Below are 17,048 nucleotides of genomic sequence, written 5' to 3'. Positions count from 1 at the left end.
TTAGAACTTGAATCGTTTGATTTCCAAAGCAGGACTTGTTTATTTTTTTTTTACTCTGGAGCACGTACTTTAATAGGAAATGGTCAGCCTCAAAGAGTTTTTACTTAAATATGTAATTTTTTTGGGTGTGCTATTTTCGATTCTGTAATTCTTAGTTAATGTGATACCATGTCTGTGCCTGGCGCTCCCACATAATAAAAACTTCACTTCGTTTAGTAATGAACTAAAAAATAAATCACAATATTACAGCAATGGTTTGATAAACACTTATAGTTTCGATTACAAAATACGTAAACTGCTAGCTGAAGTTTCCACATACTGTTCACAATCGGACTTCATTTGATTTTCACTTTCAACATGAACACCAAAGCTAATTGTGTAAAAATGCTAGAATATCCTGCTATTTATTTTTAGGGATTACAGAGGAAGCCTTCTCTGCACATTAAAATATTTTCCAAACGGGGTGTGGTTTTGAGTGTCATGATGGTGGTCGCACTCTTGAGTACTCCAGACCCCTCTGTCATCTGCCACCATCAGCTGCCATTATCAGATTGGTTCCAGCTCCCCTCCAGTTGCTAACGGTCAGAGCAGCCCCTATAGCCGTGACTGCAGCTGTTGGTGGCTTGGGGAGCCTATGAGGAGTGTCATGGACTGAGCCCTGGCCGCTCCCAAAATGGCGGGGCCGTCGCTCGCAGTGGCAGTTGCTGGAGTGCCGGCGAGCGGCTGATGAGAGAGACGAGCGAAGCAGCAGTGGTGATGGTCCCGGGACCAGGAAGTAGTCTGACACCTGCTGGCTCTGCCTTCGTGGCATGTTAAGAGTGGCAAGGGAGCAGTATGGGCCGGCCTGGTGCTCTGACTGCGACATGGCGGTTTCCGAAGCCGACTGAGTGACTGGGGGCTGCCGATGGTGGGCTGCCTCCCGGAGACTTTGTGGTGGCCATGGCTGAGCCCTGCAATGCTGTAAGCCCTCACTAAGTAACAATCTATGAAGCAGTTATTAGGCCGCAAGAGCAGGCTTTGACTTTTGGCCCCGGACCAGCGGTGGTGCAGTCTCTCGTTTGCCCCGAAGGGTCTGCCTGGTGCGCCTGTTGTGCGTTTCCTTCATGGTCCATTGTAGTTTTCCCTTTGTTAGCCTAATTATGCACGTTGTAGGATGCATTTTCTTTTGAACACTTTACTATAAAAACACACATGCTGTTGTGTCACACTGTACTTTCACACAGAGCCTGCATATGTTTTTTTTTTTTTTTTAATTTTTGAAAACCTTTATTGTGCATGAAGTAAATAACAAATACGGGCCCACAACCATCCGGCCGGCCACGAACTCTCATTTAGCACTATAGCTTGCAGTATGGCGACACAGTAATGCAGCAGAACAGCGGTTATTCAGCAGAAATAAAACTGGAAAACGCCTCAATACCGTGACACAGGAGGAGTGAAGGTTAAATTTTAAGTTTTTTTTTATGCAACTATTGAGTTCAGGCCGTGGTGTTCCGTACTAATAAAATAAGAAAAGAAGAACAAGGTCCATGCAGGTGGGACACAACATTGGCTACAGTGTCAAATCAATTCACATATCGATAATCGAGTCCCAGCCAGGCAGGATGGCCTTACATTATCCACGCTACAGGGTAGCACTCTACACCCCATTCGTATCTCCGCGGCCACCCATCACCCAGTGTGCCTGAACATGGGCCAAGAGAAGGTAAAATCATAGAAGAAGCAAAAACAGGTCCCATAGAAACTAACAAAAATGAAATATAACCCCCCACCCTACACACATGCAGAGGCTATGGCCTACCCCCCCCCTAGCAGCGTGCCTGTCGCCCTATAAACCCGAAATATAGGAAGAAAAGAAAAGCCGGAAGAAAAGGGAAGAGACAGCAAGAGAATGTAGGAAGAAGGAAAAAGAAGACAGTAAGAAATGAAAAATTATCACTCTTGAATATAGGGAGGAAGAAAAGAACAAGCTGATCTACCACTCCCAGAAGAAGGAGGCGGGGAGGAGCCCACACAGTAACCGATCTCCCGGACTCCCAGCCACTTGCAACCCCAACGCCTTGTTAAACAAATGGTCAGCGCCATGCGGAAGGGGAGGAACAATACTGATGGAACAGGCAAAGGAAGCCAGGAACAGTCCCAACCCGATCCCCGCCCGCCCATGCATCCATCACACTAAGTAAAGACTAACCCTGGCCCGATCTGGGACGTCCCCCTGCGCCTGCCCACCCTGAGAAGCCTGAAACTGCGAGAAGAAAGGGAGAGCCCACCCCCACAAGAACAAAGGGACAAAATGGCCACACTCGGCAATAGAGAAAAGTCCGAGGACTGAGTAAAATTCGCCAGTCCCAACCAGAGTCAACACTTAAGTAGAGCAGCATGATGAAAGCCACAATACCACACATCGCGGAAGATAATGATGTCCCCAAAGGATAAGCACAGGCAGGCAGGATAGGCAGACACTGTAGCAGCGGCCCCTGGAACTCCGTGGGCGAGGTTGCGCTCCGTGTTGGGGAGAGAGACACTGTAGCAGTACACAGGCGGGAATATCGTCCGCCTTGACACCGCGAAGCTGCTGATTAGTTCCACACATCCCAGGCAACAATGTTTCACTGACCGGGATCAGCGGAGGCTGTTTAGCAGAGTAGGGAGAGAGGATGGGCAGGGTGTATTCCGAACCAGACAGGCAGCCATCGACCTTCTCCTCCAGCTGTAGCAAGTACGTGCGCCATTCACCCCGCAGTTCAGTTAGAGCCAGAAAAACAGAGGCGAGGGTAACTTGAGTGCTCCTCCATTACCACCGTGGTATGAGACTCTTCAGTCAAGTCAGCTCCCCAACCAGACGCAAGCCGGAGCTGTCGAGCAGGAGCCAGGGCGCCATCCGCCATTACCACAGAGGAGCCGGCCGTCATGGTCCCACCATCGAGCAAACAGTGATTCCAGGCAGAGCCGGCGCCGGGAGAAAATGATCCGCTCCCTCGAAACAGGACAGGTCCGCAGTCGCAGGCTGCATACAGTGGGGGGGGCTCTTCGCCGATCTGCACAGGAGAGGCGAGGCAGTGAGGGAGTTATGGCTGATGAGGCGCCCCCGGCATGCGATAAACAATGAGTAGGTATCCTACCGCTTTTTACCGTGGGAAGGAGCAAGTCAGGCTTACAAACGGCCAGCAGTCCCAGTCACCCGAGCGCCTAACATAGAAGCCAGTTCTCCAGTCGGCCAGCCCAGGATGACTGTGCCGCCCCAAGGTAATCGGCCCCTGTAGCCACGGCAGACGCAGGCGGCGCTGTGTGGAGCAGGTCCAGGGTCCAGGGCCAGGTCGCCCCCTGCGCGGCTCTCGACGTTTCTCAGGCTGCCGGGCGGGTAGAAACACCGGAGGGACACCTCCGGAATCAGGAAACTTCCCCAGTCACTCCGCCGGTACACAGGTACAGGATAGGAAGCAGGATTGTTATGCGGGAAACAAGGGCTCGGGGAGCCGGGAGATCACACGTCCGTCTCCGCGGCCATCTTGGCTCCTCCCGAGCCTGCATATGTTTTTGTGTTCTGTTCTTTGCTAGGATTTCGTCTGAATACCATAGACTAGGTCAAACAACGATTCCTCTTGTTATTCTCTATGGTCAGGCACTACTACCTAGACATAATCCGAGAATGCAGCTGCTGCTTATGAGCTCACGTCTTGTTATATTACTGAGCACAGAAGTTTAAGTAGACTCACAGAGTGAGGGTTCTGAAACAAGATTGCTACATCCTCTGAGATGTGGAACGTCCATCTGTGTATGCGAAGGCATGGGGTCTGCCACTAACCCCAGAGATATTGGATATATATTCAATTAGCTTCAGTAGAAGGAAGGGGTGTTTATGATATTCTGTCTTTTAACATGATACAGGTTTATGATATATGGTTTATTGACCATGCTACCGAAATTTTAGTATGCATTTGTTTTCTAATTATGACACTGATAATGCATTTTAGGACCCAATAGTTTGATTAAATATTCTAAACTTCCTTCATGTCTCTTGTTTATTTTATTGTGGACAAGTACGAGTGAGAGCGAAAGGGCGTGTCCTGTTACCGCGATCCCTAAAAGGATGGATAGTGTTGTGTTTTTCGGGGTGCCAATCCATAGGTACTTTGAGCCGGTGGTTTCCGGTGCTTGGGTCTCTTGCTCACTTTGCCACTGGATTCAAGCTAGCCTGGCTGATGACGGCTGATTAGCCAAAAACCGGTCCCAGGATGCTTGTTTCCGGTCTAGGGAAGACCTGGCTTGGCAGTTCGGGCTGAACTGCTCACATGAGGCACAGGGTCAGACTGATTTGCATATGGCCATTTCTGAACTGGGGTGGCGGAGTGAGCTAAAGAATGATGATGGATTAAACCCAGATCAGTTGACTGGGGGTGAATGCTTGCAATGTTCAACACTCCGTCGATCATCACTTTTGGTTTTACCGGCACCTAATTTCCAGCACCAGAGCTTATGACAGTCTGCCACATGGTGGCGCTGTCTGGCTAACTGTCTAGCTAATTTAGGTATCAGCTGTTCATTAGTTTAATTTACATTTGCAATGATTAATACCTGCCTCCTAAGTAAGTAATTCTTATAGCTTTGAAGGCCTGGAATAGTATCAATCGTCACACTTGTAATAGTGTGATGGTTAGTATGTGTTTGTACTGTCATTGGCCGCTGCCAGGAGCAGTGTGTAGTGCAAGCTGCAGTAGCCTCCCAACAAGAGCATCTGCACTTATTCTTTTACAAATTAAGCACTGGTGCCACTTCACTAGTTTTTCCAGTAAGTTTAGGAGGGCAAGTGAGGCGCAATGGCTAGTCTGACTCGGGCTCATAGATACTGAGGTGGTATGATGACTCCATCCCTACATGCCAATGGCCTATGATCCCAAGCATAGTCCTTTTCCCGAGCAGAATCCCTGAAACATGGTGCCCAATGTGGGGCCGAATATGTTAGACAATTCGATCAGTCACTGGAACAGCTGAAACGTTGACGATGGACAAGTCTCTTGTTAGTTTATGCAGTGAAGGATGGGGGGGGGGCAACACTGTGTCTACCAGTTCTGTAGCAGAATATTCTTGGAGATAATGCCCATTGATTAACAAGAAAAAGTCACAAATCCAATCCACATGAACAGAAAAACGTAGGAAAGTATGATCTACACATAGATCCAAGGTGCGGCTAGATAAGCAATATTTAACCATGAAATAAAAACACAAATCCATGCTTGAGGTGGATGCAACACAGAATTGTCTGAAGAAAAATTATCTTGATTCTTATAGTACCCCGAGGTACTCTGCTGGAAAAAAAGGAGGCTGTGACTTAGCAGTTGTGCTAGAAGAAATGTAATTTTTTAAATATTTTTATTAAGTATTTTTCCCCATTTATACATGTACAGAGCACTTACCTTGTAAATTATATTAAACAGCAAGTAGTACAGTCTAATACAGTGTAGTTACCTTCATTACATTCTTAGATAACCATGTGTTTAAATAGCAGGCAGAAAAAACAATCAAGCAAATAAAAAGGATACAACAAAGAAGATATTTGAGTGACATAGGTTTAGGATGTCCAATTAACTAGTACTTCCCTCCTTCCATCGAGTAATAGGTTCCCAGATTTGCCTACCCAGCTTTTTCCCCTTTTCCCCATTTCTTGCATATATCGCAGTTTCTAAATTATAGATTGACAGCAGTTTAGCTAACCACTGAGAGTATGAGGGTGGTAAAGGATCTAACCATGCCGAGGCTATGCACAGTCTCAGGACTGCCATGGCTATAAATATAAAGCTTCTACCTTGCATCTGCATGTCATCATTATTAACTCTTAAAAGTATTATCGATGGAGTTAGTGCAGTCTCTGTCCCTAGTAGTATATTTAAAAAGATCTCAATATCCTTTTTAGTTGTTTGCAAGTGGGGGCATGTTGCAAAGACGTGCACCAGATCAGCCTCTAGACTGCCACATCTGAAACAATTGATGCCCGATACCCCTCCCCATTGGGCTATTTTTGCAGGCGTATAGAATAAATGATACAAAGTTTTGTAGTGTTGTGCCGGGAGTGACGCTGAGCACAGTATTTTCTGCCCCAACTCTAGTGACTGGAAAAACGTTTCCCCCCCTATATCCAAACTACTTGCCCACTTATCTGCCCATTTTTCCAAATCGTCCTGTTTTAGTTTTATCAGCTCAGAATAAAACCTCTTTGTTAGACCTGTCTGACCTTTTTCGTAGTCTCTCCAATTTATTATTTATTTTGTCCCTTTTTGCCCCTCGTGCCTTTATTATTTTTGTGTCCACTAGATTTTTATGATGTTGGTCTGGGGGATAGGTGCTCTTTCGCCCTCATAGTTTTTCACCTCAGTCCTAGGGGCCTTTCCTGACAGGAATTCCCAGAGATCTACAAAATGGTGGCTACTAACTGCCACAACTGCCAACCCCTGAGGAAACTCCCATAGGATAGTATTGAGGCCTTCTGGAATCTTCTGGATCCTGTTGGACCCTGTGTGGCCAGCCTATAAATAGGACAGAGGCCAGGGAGCCATTTTGTAATTGAGTGACCAGAGAACAGGAGGAATGAGACGCTAGTGTGGGAAGGTAGACACTGTAGGGAGCCTGATTGACTTGCGGGCCAGCGGCGATCCTTGTCTGATGTGACCCTCCAACTTCTGACCAAGCCCTACCTGTGAGCTGTATTCCAACTTGAACCACCCACTTGGGCTCGTGAGGAGTTAATGACTGGCGACTCCTGAGAAATTACCCCCAAGTAGTTGTATTCCAACTTGAACCACCCACTTGGGCTCGTGAGGAGTTAATGACTGGCGACTCCTGAGAAATTACCCCCAAGTAGTTCCTAAGCGCTGTGGCACTGACGAGGGAGACTCGTCGTGAGGGAAGTCCCACAGACGACCTGCAGCGTGGTGAACTGGTTTGGTGGTTCTGAGGGAGGTAACGGAGAAGCGAACCCAATCGGGGTTCCAGCCTTACCGTGAGATTGCAGCGGAGCCTTTGGGCGTTCAGTATCCCCTAAACCTGTCGTCTCCTGCGTGGTGCCAGGGCTGCTGGTGAGGAGGTTTCCGGCGGAGCTGAACGAAGTCGGGGAGACGCAGGCGGAGACCAGTGGATTTGTCCAACGCTGTGCCGGCCGCTGAGGAGATTGGTAACGTGAGCGCCGCCTGAGGGAAGTGTTCCTCTGGCCGCGCATGTCCGGAAGCAGGTGAAGTCTCCTTGTGGAAGAGGGCGGCGTCGCGCTGCAGTGGACGGGCTGCCGCGCATCCTCTGTGAGGCAGGGGCTGAGGAGTAGTGTCTCCTCATCGGCGCGGCATCGGAAGGAAGCACTAGCGAGTCGAGTGAGACCGAAGATCGTCTGCGAGCACCAGCAGGTCGGACGGTATCAGGTCTGGTGACTGAACGAAGTCCGTGAGGTCAGCCAACACAGAAAACAAGTAAGCGGGGAGCTCGTTGTGCGGGAGGTGTGTCGAGTAATCTCCTTGTACACACCGCCGCTGCCAAGCAACCCAAGGAACAGAGTCCAAATCAACACTGACTAATGCATTACTATTACTTTTTTGAGCAGACCGGCCCTCAGGGGAGGTGGGGAAAGAACCTTTATCTACAGCTGTTGAAGGCCACGAGGAGAGCAGGTCCGTGTAGGTGAAGGAAAAAGGGGGATGAGTGAAGATTCAGGGCTCAGGTACCCCTTGATTGTTTGCTGCGGGACCCTTTGCAGATAACCTGAAAGGAAGAGCCTTACTCTATACGAGTGTACCAACTTGGAAAGTGGCCCTAACACACCTGTTTACTTCTGTCTAGCGAGAGTTCGACCACAGAAAACCGGTTGACAGAGAAGCCATTGGGGGGAAGGAGGGAATTGCAGTGTGGCTGTAAGAGTTGGTTTTGTTAACCTTGAGACCCCATAACTAAGGTACCCGGGGACTGAAAAGGAAGTAATTCCTATGAATGGTTTAATGCTGAAGATTTAGACTCTGCTCCCTAGAAACTACTGTAAGGTGATGTAAAGTTAGAAAGCCAAAATAGTGAAATATCTTGACAACTTTGAAGAAATTCATAATTCTACTGTTTGAATGTAATGTATTGAACTGTACTATCTAAAGATAAATAATAGACAAAAGAGCAAAGAATATTTTTATAAAGCAGCTCGTATTTTTACACAAACATTGGTGTAGTGTCATTTTTGAGTGATATTGCATTGAATTACTGCTGGGTGGTTTGCAACCTTTACACATGTGCCTCTATTGATATTGTCTTACCCTAGGCCAGGCTACCCTAGGTGGCCTGACAACATTAGGTTCCAACACTCTTAATCGTGCAATCTGTGCCAGTTTGAATAAGTTCCATAATTGGGTTTTTCCCATACCCCGCCGAGCCCCCCCTCTTTGTGATGAGAACTTCTAACTTGTAGGTATTTAAAAAAATTGTCTCATCTCCAGACCATATATCGCCTGTAGTTCTGGAAATTGCATCAGTCCTTCTGGACCAATAACGTTGCAGAGCATCATAATTCCCTTCCTCCCCCATTCATCAAAGGCTAGGCCAGAAAATACCTCACTCGGGAAAGTAGGGTTACCGTTCATCCTTGTATAGGCATTATATTTCCCCAGGCCAAACCTCTTAGCGAATGCTTTCCAGATAGTATGTGCAGCCAGAATTGTCTTAAATCTAGTCCTCTTAAAATAACTCGTATCAGTAAACTTCAGGAATAGATTTTCTGCTTCTGCCCCCATGACCAATCCATAAATGGCTAAGGTACCCAGCTCATCCTGCCCTTCTACCTCCGCTCCCCCCAGGAGACCCGTCATATACTGTAGGGCCGCTGCCCAATAGTAGAGTTTAAAATCTGGCAGCGTCCACCCTCCCCTTTCCAGAGGGAGTGACTTAATCGAAGAGCTCTCCTTGTTTTCCCCCTCCTTGTTTTCCCCTTCGCCCAAATAAACCTGTTGATCATATGCTCACAGCTTTTAAACCACTTAGCTTCGAATAGAAGTGGGATTGCTCTAAAGATATATAAAAACTTAGGTAGTATCATCATCTTTACAATATTAGTGCGACCCACGATTGAAAGATGAAGGTTATCAAGCCTATCTAGCTCCTTCTTTACATTAGCTATTATGGGAATGATATTTTTTTCCACTAGGGTATTCAGATTAGCAGTGATAGTCACTCCCAAATATATTCCTGTCTGTACCACTCGGTTACCAGAGCAATCTGTCTGTCGATTTTTAATTATCTGCGTCTTGGCAGTATTTAACACATACCAGGAAATATTACCAAATCTCCCGGCCTCAATCTCTACCTGTCCTATAGCCTCCGTGGGGTTTGGTGTTATCACTGCCACATAATCAGCATATGCAAGTATCTTGCATTGACCCATGTGTGTACCCAACGGAGTGATTCTTTCGCTAATCTCTATTCTGCGAATCAGTGGGTCCATATACATTGCAAATAAAAGTGGGGAGCATGGGCCCTCGTGCCTCGCTTTACTTTAAATGGACGGGTATAGCCTGCATTGACTCGTAGGGAGGCCACTGGGGCAGTGTACAGCGCCTGAATCGCTTTAACAAATCCTTCTTTGAATCCTGCTCTAGTTAAAACCTGCCACAAGTAGTCCCAGGAGACCCGATCAAAAGCCTTCTCGGCGTCTAGTAACATAACCGCCATCGGGTCCCCTGCGACTTCTGCTGCATCAAACAAAGTTATAGCCTTGCGTATATCGTGGGTGGTGTCCCTTCCTGGGAGGAACCCATGTTGGTTACCACTCACAAGATTTCCTATTATTCTGGCGAATCTTGTTGCCAAAGCCTTAGAATATATCTTAATGTCCGTGTTAATTAAAGTAATCGGCCTATAAGACCCAGGCTCGGTAGCAGGCTTCCCCTTTTTTAGTATTATCACAATTTCCGCTCCCCCCAGGACGCTGGTATAGATACACCTGCCTGTGCCGACTGCATTGTTGTGACCATGTCATCAGCTAGTATCTCCCAGAACACTTTATAAAATTCGATTGGTAGTTGGTCTGGGCCAGCCGCTTTTCCTGAGGGAAGATTTGATATGGCTTTTTTAATCTCTTCTAGGTCCAGCGGATCTTCCAGCTCCTCTGCATCTTCCTCTGTCAACCTTTCGACTGGGATTTCGCTCAAGTAGTCCCTTATTTCCACTGGATCTCTATACTGCCTGTCATCGTACAGTGCCTCATAAAATTTCCTGAATACTTCCCTTATCTCATCAGAATCTGAATGCAAGTTACCCGCTATATCCCTAATTTCCCTTACCACTCCTGATGCCGCTTTTTGCCTGGTGCGGATGGCCAATGTGCGCCCTATCGTCTCACTAAATTTGTGACATTTCTCCCTTTTTGTAATAAAGCTCTTAGCTGCCTTGATTGCAATATCCTCTTCTGCCTCCATTTTAACCTTCATAAGCTTGGTGAGTGCTTGGTCCACTGAAGCCCCTGATAGTACACATTGATGCAGCTCTTCCTCAGCATCAAGTACTGCGTTAGTTAATTCTCTGTTCCTGAGCTGCTCTTGCTTGCGTTTAAAGGTGTTAAAACTCAGTCTCACCGCGAGCCCTTGCCTTAAAGGCATCCCAGACCATCCCTACTGCCACGCTACCCCTATTGATTTCGAAAAAGCTTTTAATCCATTTTGTCATGTGCTGTATGTATCTATCATCATGTAGGAGTGCTCTTTCAAAAGTCCAAATCCTCTTTTCTGCTCACTGTAGGCAACGTTAATGTTAAAATAAGGGGATTATGATCACTAAATATCTGTGGGAGTCTATCAATCCCTGAGTTGGAAAGTAATACATTTGATATATAAAGTAATCCAGCCGTACGCAGATTCGATGTGGGGCCGAATAATATGTAAACTCCTTCTCATTTGGTCTTATTTTCCCCCACACATCTGCGAGCACATTATTCGTTACCATACTAAGCAGCGCTTGATGTACCCTTTTTTTCCTACCTTTATATCTTCCAAAAGAGCCTACCCCTAACCCATCTGCTCCATTAATATTAAAATCACCAGCAATGATTACACGAGGAGCCCACGTAGCTAGTTCCACGTCTAAAAAATCAAAGACCTCCGGATCATCTTCTGTAGAACCGTATACCACCCCCAGAGTGGTCCATTCACCCTCCAAGAGACATTCAATAAGTGCCCACCTCCCCCACTGATCTTCCATTTTTTTTCCAGTAATCACATTTTTATTTCTTGCTAGTATAGAGACCCCTCTGTTTTTAGCACCTTGCTTCGAGCATGCTAATACATGGAATCCCAGCTGATCCAGCAGGTACCCTTGCGAAGCCATAATATGTGTTTCTTTCAAAAAAATAAAATCTACATTCATCTGTTTTAATGCCATAGAGATCCTTTGCCTTTTCTGGCGATCATTCAACCCGCAGACATTCCATGTTACTAACCTAGTACCCATTCAAGATTTCTAATAGATTTCCTAACTTTAAGATCCAGGAAGCTTTTCTGCAACAATTTTGAGACCGAACCACACTGGGCATTGTTGTTTTTAAATCCAATGTCACTACCTACTCTCAACAACTCGTTTTCCTGTACACTAAATCTGCCTCTTCCATCCTTGTGCTTCCTTATTATGCAGTGCCCTGTATCCCCTCCCCCCCCCCTCCCCTGGCAGCCCACCCTTGAATGCCCTCCCCCCATACTGGCAAATAGGTCAATCTGACCTATATCGGGCAGCGAGGGCCCCTGGGTTGCCCCTCTCCCTTTTTTAGTTTGCACATCCCTTGCTGACTCTTGTTACTGCTGTACAATCTAGATTCTCACCAAATTTCTCCCTTTTTTATCCCCTTTTCTCCGCTTATTTCCTACTACTTGTAACTACTTGTAGCTACAGCTTGCGGGCTGTTTGCCTCACGGCCACAGTCTGGCTATTCTGCCCCCTATTCTCTCTAAGGGAGTAAAGGTATTCTTGAACCATAATCTCAGAATAGAATACTCTGAACTGACCATTGACACCAACTTTTAGACGTGATGGAAACATTAGGTACACCTCGCACCCCGCATTTTGGAATGGAGTGATTAGTTGCCGCATGCGCCACCTTCTTTCAACGGTGGCGTGGCAAAAATCAGGCCGGGCAAAAAAACCGTATATCTTTAAACGTACGCTTGGTCTGTGGCTTTGCCTTACTCATTATTTCCTCTCTTAGCAAATAGTTGCCTACGTACACCAAAATTGCCAGTGCTTTGCTAGATGTGCCTCCCCTTTTCTGTATCAGTGGGAACCTGTGGGCCCGCTGCACTTCATTTTCCCAATCCCACTTATCCATTTCCGGGAATGCACCTTTAAATAGTTCGACCACAAATGCCCGCACATCTTGACCTTCCTTCCCCTCCTCCACCCTAAGTAATCTTATATTATTGCGTCTTTGTCTGTTTTCGAAATCTTCAAGCTTCCAGAGCACGTCTGATGATGTCTTTTCTTGTTCCAGTCTAATTTCCTGCAGTTTCCCCACCTCATCTTCCAGTTTGCCTGTTCTTTCCTCCACCTCTGAAACTCGACCTGCCATTTCTGCGTACAGTTTATTTACTTTACGTAGCGATCCCTGTATTTTTTTATTAGCATGTCTTGCCCTTCGGCTCTCAGCTCTGGCTTCACTCTGGATTTGTTTTAAAGTTGTAAACAAAAGGTCAAAGTTAGAGTTAGATTTAGGGCTAGATTTAGGACTTAATCCTGTTGTCTCTAAGTGGGGTTGCTGTGAGCCACCAGCTCCCTCATGGTATAATTGCGAAGTGGCCGAATAATCCCAATCAAGCTTTTTTGCAACTCCCGATTGAGCAGGACTCGAGGAGTTCTTAGCTCTACAACGCAGTCTGTGCTTTGACTTAATTAGTCCTCGGCCAGCACACCCCTTGTGCACAGTATCTTGTTCTACTTCTGAGACTTCTAAATCTGATTCCTGACTCTCCGGGGATAATGATATTAAATCTGGATCCGTGTCCATGCCCAGGCCTTCACTTAAAGCTGAATCAGATTCCTCCTCCTCCTCCTCCTCCTCCTCCACCTCCACCTCCTCCTCCTCCTCCTCCTCATCTTCTTCGTCATCATTCCCAGTGAAAAAACATTCATCGCTAGGTGAGCCCGTGACTGATGGAGCAGTATTTGAACCTTCTACCATCAAACCAGTGTCAGCTTGTATTACCTCTGCGTTTATAATATCTGCTTTTGTCACTGTTTGACCCCCAGAGTTAGTTTGTAAATGTCTAGCATTCATAGCGTCTAAATCTGTACCAAAATAAGCCTTTAACGCAGAATCACTACCGCGACCTTGTTGTTCAACTTTATCACCAGAAGTCTCCCTTGAAGAGCCAGTTACTTTAGTACTTAAATCTTCTGCTGGTAGAACTGGTGCGATTGTGCCAGTTGCCTTTGCCACAGTTATATCAATGAAAGTAGTGCCATCATTGCCAGGGTGAGCCGTTTTGTTACCATCGGCTTCACCATATATACCATTAAGGGGCTGGTTGCGCTCTCTACTCACAGTACTTGAGTTTTGCATAGCACCCCCATCTGCAGTCGCCGGCACCCCAATAGAAGTCAAAAGCTGCTCTGCAGCGCGCCCCTGTACCTGCATATCTATAGTCGGTTGAACATCCGGATAGTCTTGTTCCCCTGCTGTCTGTGTCTGCTAAAATGCACTGGGAGCACCTTTAATCATGTTACTTGAACCCTTCACCGTTTTCCTCACTTCCTCTGCATCCTTCGACGTCTCCGCGCTGATCCCTCCGTGCATCTCTCGCATCTCTTGCTCTGAAACCGACAGCTCCGCCTGCGTTTTGTGTGCCTGCCCATTGCTTCCACTCTCGCTACGTGCCCCGCTGTGAATGACAGACGCATCAGCTGCTTCTGTAACATCAGGCGGGAAAGGTGAGGAAGGCGGGGGGAGCGGCAGCTTCTGGATCTGTGGACAAGTCTGGATCTGTTTCGCCGCTGCACTCATCGGTATCTGAGAGAAAGATTCAAATAAGGTAGGCTGTCGAAGAACCACTTCTCTTCCCATTCCGCCGCCTGTGTCAGCAGCCATTGTTCGATCTTTGTTCTTTTTGCTGGAACCCGCCTTCTTCTTATCAGCTTCTTTTTCTTTTGTCTTCTGTACACTTAGCACTTTTGCTGCCTTTTCTCCTTCGACGCCTCTAGCCGCTTCTTTGCGAGCTTCTGCTCTCAGCCGGGACTTTGCCCTTAGGTTAGCCGCTGGCACGCCAGCATCGCTTTGAGTCGCCTTCTTCATCCTTCTTCTCGTGGCTCCCTGTATTCCTTATGGGGCTTCTGAGGTTTTGGAGCCATGATTCGTTTCAGGCTGCTCCAGCCAAAGTAGCAGTGCTTTATAATGTCCAGCAGTGTAGATCACCTCCGAGAAAGAAATGAGGCGCGAGCAGTCCAAGTATAGAATGCTTCAAGCATTCCTAGCTCTCCATCGCTCTGGTGCAACTTGCCAATTTCTTGCCGCTTTTCAGACTTCCTTCCCCCACATCTGAAGTTTTTTTTTTAGATCTGGGGTTTGCGGGAATACTAGTTTAAACGGATAAAACAAGTATTCGGAGAGTAAGTAAAGTCAGGGATGATTTCCTCGGGAGAGGTGGGAAAGAGCGACCATCCCCTACGGCCTCACGGCGGCCATCTTGCCTCCCTGGCCTTCGTAAGGATTCACCAATGGCGGATCTGTATAAATGACAGCCGTTGTAGAAGACATAATAGTAGAAATAGGAATTGTATCCGTTAAATTGTCGGCGGAGGTTTCCTCCTCCTCCCCCTCCCCAGCCAGGGAGAATGAGCATCTGTGGTGCTCACAGGATGTAAAGGGAAGCCTTGTGGAAGGGAAAGCACACTTTGCGGCATATTATGGAGATTCTGCCACATGGTGTAGTTTGGCATGTTCGATAAAGACTAGGCATTTGTCTTTGTATCCTGAAAGTGGTGGCAAAATCACAGTTCGGCTACCTTGTATGCCAAGGTCTGGAACAGGAGCATGGTACGTAGTGCCGAATTAGTTTTTAATTGCCACTTTTTCATGAACGAGAGAGACGCAGGCAAGTATTTGTGAGATTGAGTGTCACAGAAATGTTGTAGGTCCTGTAAGGCAGCACAATGGATACCTGCATCAGAGGTCACAGCTGCTGCCCCAATGGCTTGATAGTCAAGGTTTGGAATGATACATTTTGATGCCAAAAAGCACTTCGTATGTGGTCCCCCCACCCACTGGTCTTTTGAGGAGGTTATTAAATGATCGTTTAACCCCATAAAGATGGTTCTACCAACCATGCCCTGTACCTAATACCCTTGATGTTAAGGACTGCTTTAACTCACGATTCATTCTTTCGACAACTAAATTGCCCTCAGGCCTTTATGGTGAAGAATAATGCACTTGTACAACCATGGAATTCATCAAATCAGTTTATGCTTTATAAGTGAAAGCCAGGCCTTGGTCCGAATAGTATGCATAGCAGGCATACGTCCTAATAAAGACTTGCAAGTCTAATAACAGTGTGAACGTCGGCTGAGCGCTGTGACCCAACCCAGAGGAATCTAGAGCAGGAATCAACTGCAACCAAGATGCATTTGAATGCAGTATCTGAAATCAGGGGACCACAATGATCTAAGTAAATACAGCCAAAGGGCTTGTTGGAAATCAAGAGATGTGTCTGTGGGGGTTGAGACCCAGTGAAACTTTTGATCTGCTGACCTGTCGCAACACAAAACATATTGTATGGTTTGTTGGTATAAACCTTGCTACCAATAATGATGCTGTAGGAGCAAAATAGTGGCAGACACTCCTGCGTGAGCAGAAGCTACACCTTCATTTGCTACTACTATCAGATCATGTCTCCTGTCTGCATTGAGTATCACACAATTGCCAACATGTAGAATAGTGACAAAAGGAACATTCTGGTCATTCAAATGATAAGAATATTTAGTAGGAAAGTCCTTAATTAAAAGGGTGCCATTCTTGAAAGCAGCTAGGATATCATTATCAATACAAGTGGAGTGTGTTGTTGCTGCAATTTTAGCTGTGGCTACTGCAGATTTGACTGCCTCATCAGCCAGAGAATTCCCTGGGAATGGGGGTGAATGTTCTGCCATTGTGCAACATTCCGTCCATCAATTGTTGTTTTTGCATTTGTCACCCAGAGTGGGACAGGTATGCTCAGACGTGAGTCCCGTGCTCTCCAGGCCACTGGAATCAAGCTATCCTGGCTGATGACGGCTGATAGCGAGAAACCGGTCCTAGGATGCTTGGTTCCGGTCCAGGGAAGACATTGCTTGGCAGTTCGGGATGGACTGTTCCCATGAGTCACAGGGTCAAGATTGATTAGCATTTGGCCATGTCTGAACTGGGGTGGTCTGGTGAGCAAAATAGCGATGGATTAAACCCAGATCTGTGACTGGGGGTGAATGTTCTGCCATTGTGCAACGTTCCGTCCATCAATTGTTGTTTTTGCCAGAGAATTCCCTACAGCATGTGCTCCCACACGTTTATGACTCAATGTATGTATAAAATGAGTTTGTGACAACCTTTCCTTAAGACCTGCCACTTTAATCCAAAGCAGTTTGTGCTTAATTGTGCTATCCTTGGAATCTCTACTCATTATGTCGCCAAAAATGTAAATTATCATTAAAAGATTGTAAACAATAATTTGATTCACACACACACTAAGGGTGGGGAATTTAGGTTCCGTATTTTCAAGTGCAAGAAATAAAGCCTTTAGTTCAGTCAAGTGCACCGGGTAATCTCCTAGAGACTGTGTGCCAGTTGTTTAGGGGTGAAAAACACTATCTAACAGAATGCCAGACACGATGGGACATGCAGCAGAATACTGCTGTTTACGACTTTAGTAGGTAGTGCCGAACCATCAGTATAAATGACAGTCTTGTAATGAACAAGAAGCAGAACTGAAGAAGGCAAAGGCTAAACGGGCTCATATTACAAAAATTCTTGTGTTGGCAAGGAAGGGGCAAAGACTAAGTCTGGCTGTTAAGGACATAGCCCATTGTAT

At 46.5% G+C, this 17,048-nt stretch overlaps 1 long non-coding RNA gene across 2 annotated transcripts in view; it reads left to right on the top strand.

Moving 5' to 3' along the window:
* The window catches only part of LOC147707478 (uncharacterized), a 232,880-nt gene that overhangs the window by 163,359 nt on the left and 52,473 nt on the right, over window positions 1-17,048 (top strand). The gene's annotated exons all lie outside the window — the stretch shown is intronic.

Source organism: Lissotriton vulgaris, chromosome 6 (assembly GCF_964263255.1).
Source record: "Lissotriton vulgaris chromosome 6, aLisVul1.2, whole genome shotgun sequence".
Taxonomy (NCBI): Eukaryota; Metazoa; Chordata; class Amphibia; order Caudata; family Salamandridae; genus Lissotriton; species Lissotriton vulgaris.
Note: the sequence above shows the minus strand (reverse complement) of the source record. Positions and strands in the feature narration are given on the sequence as shown.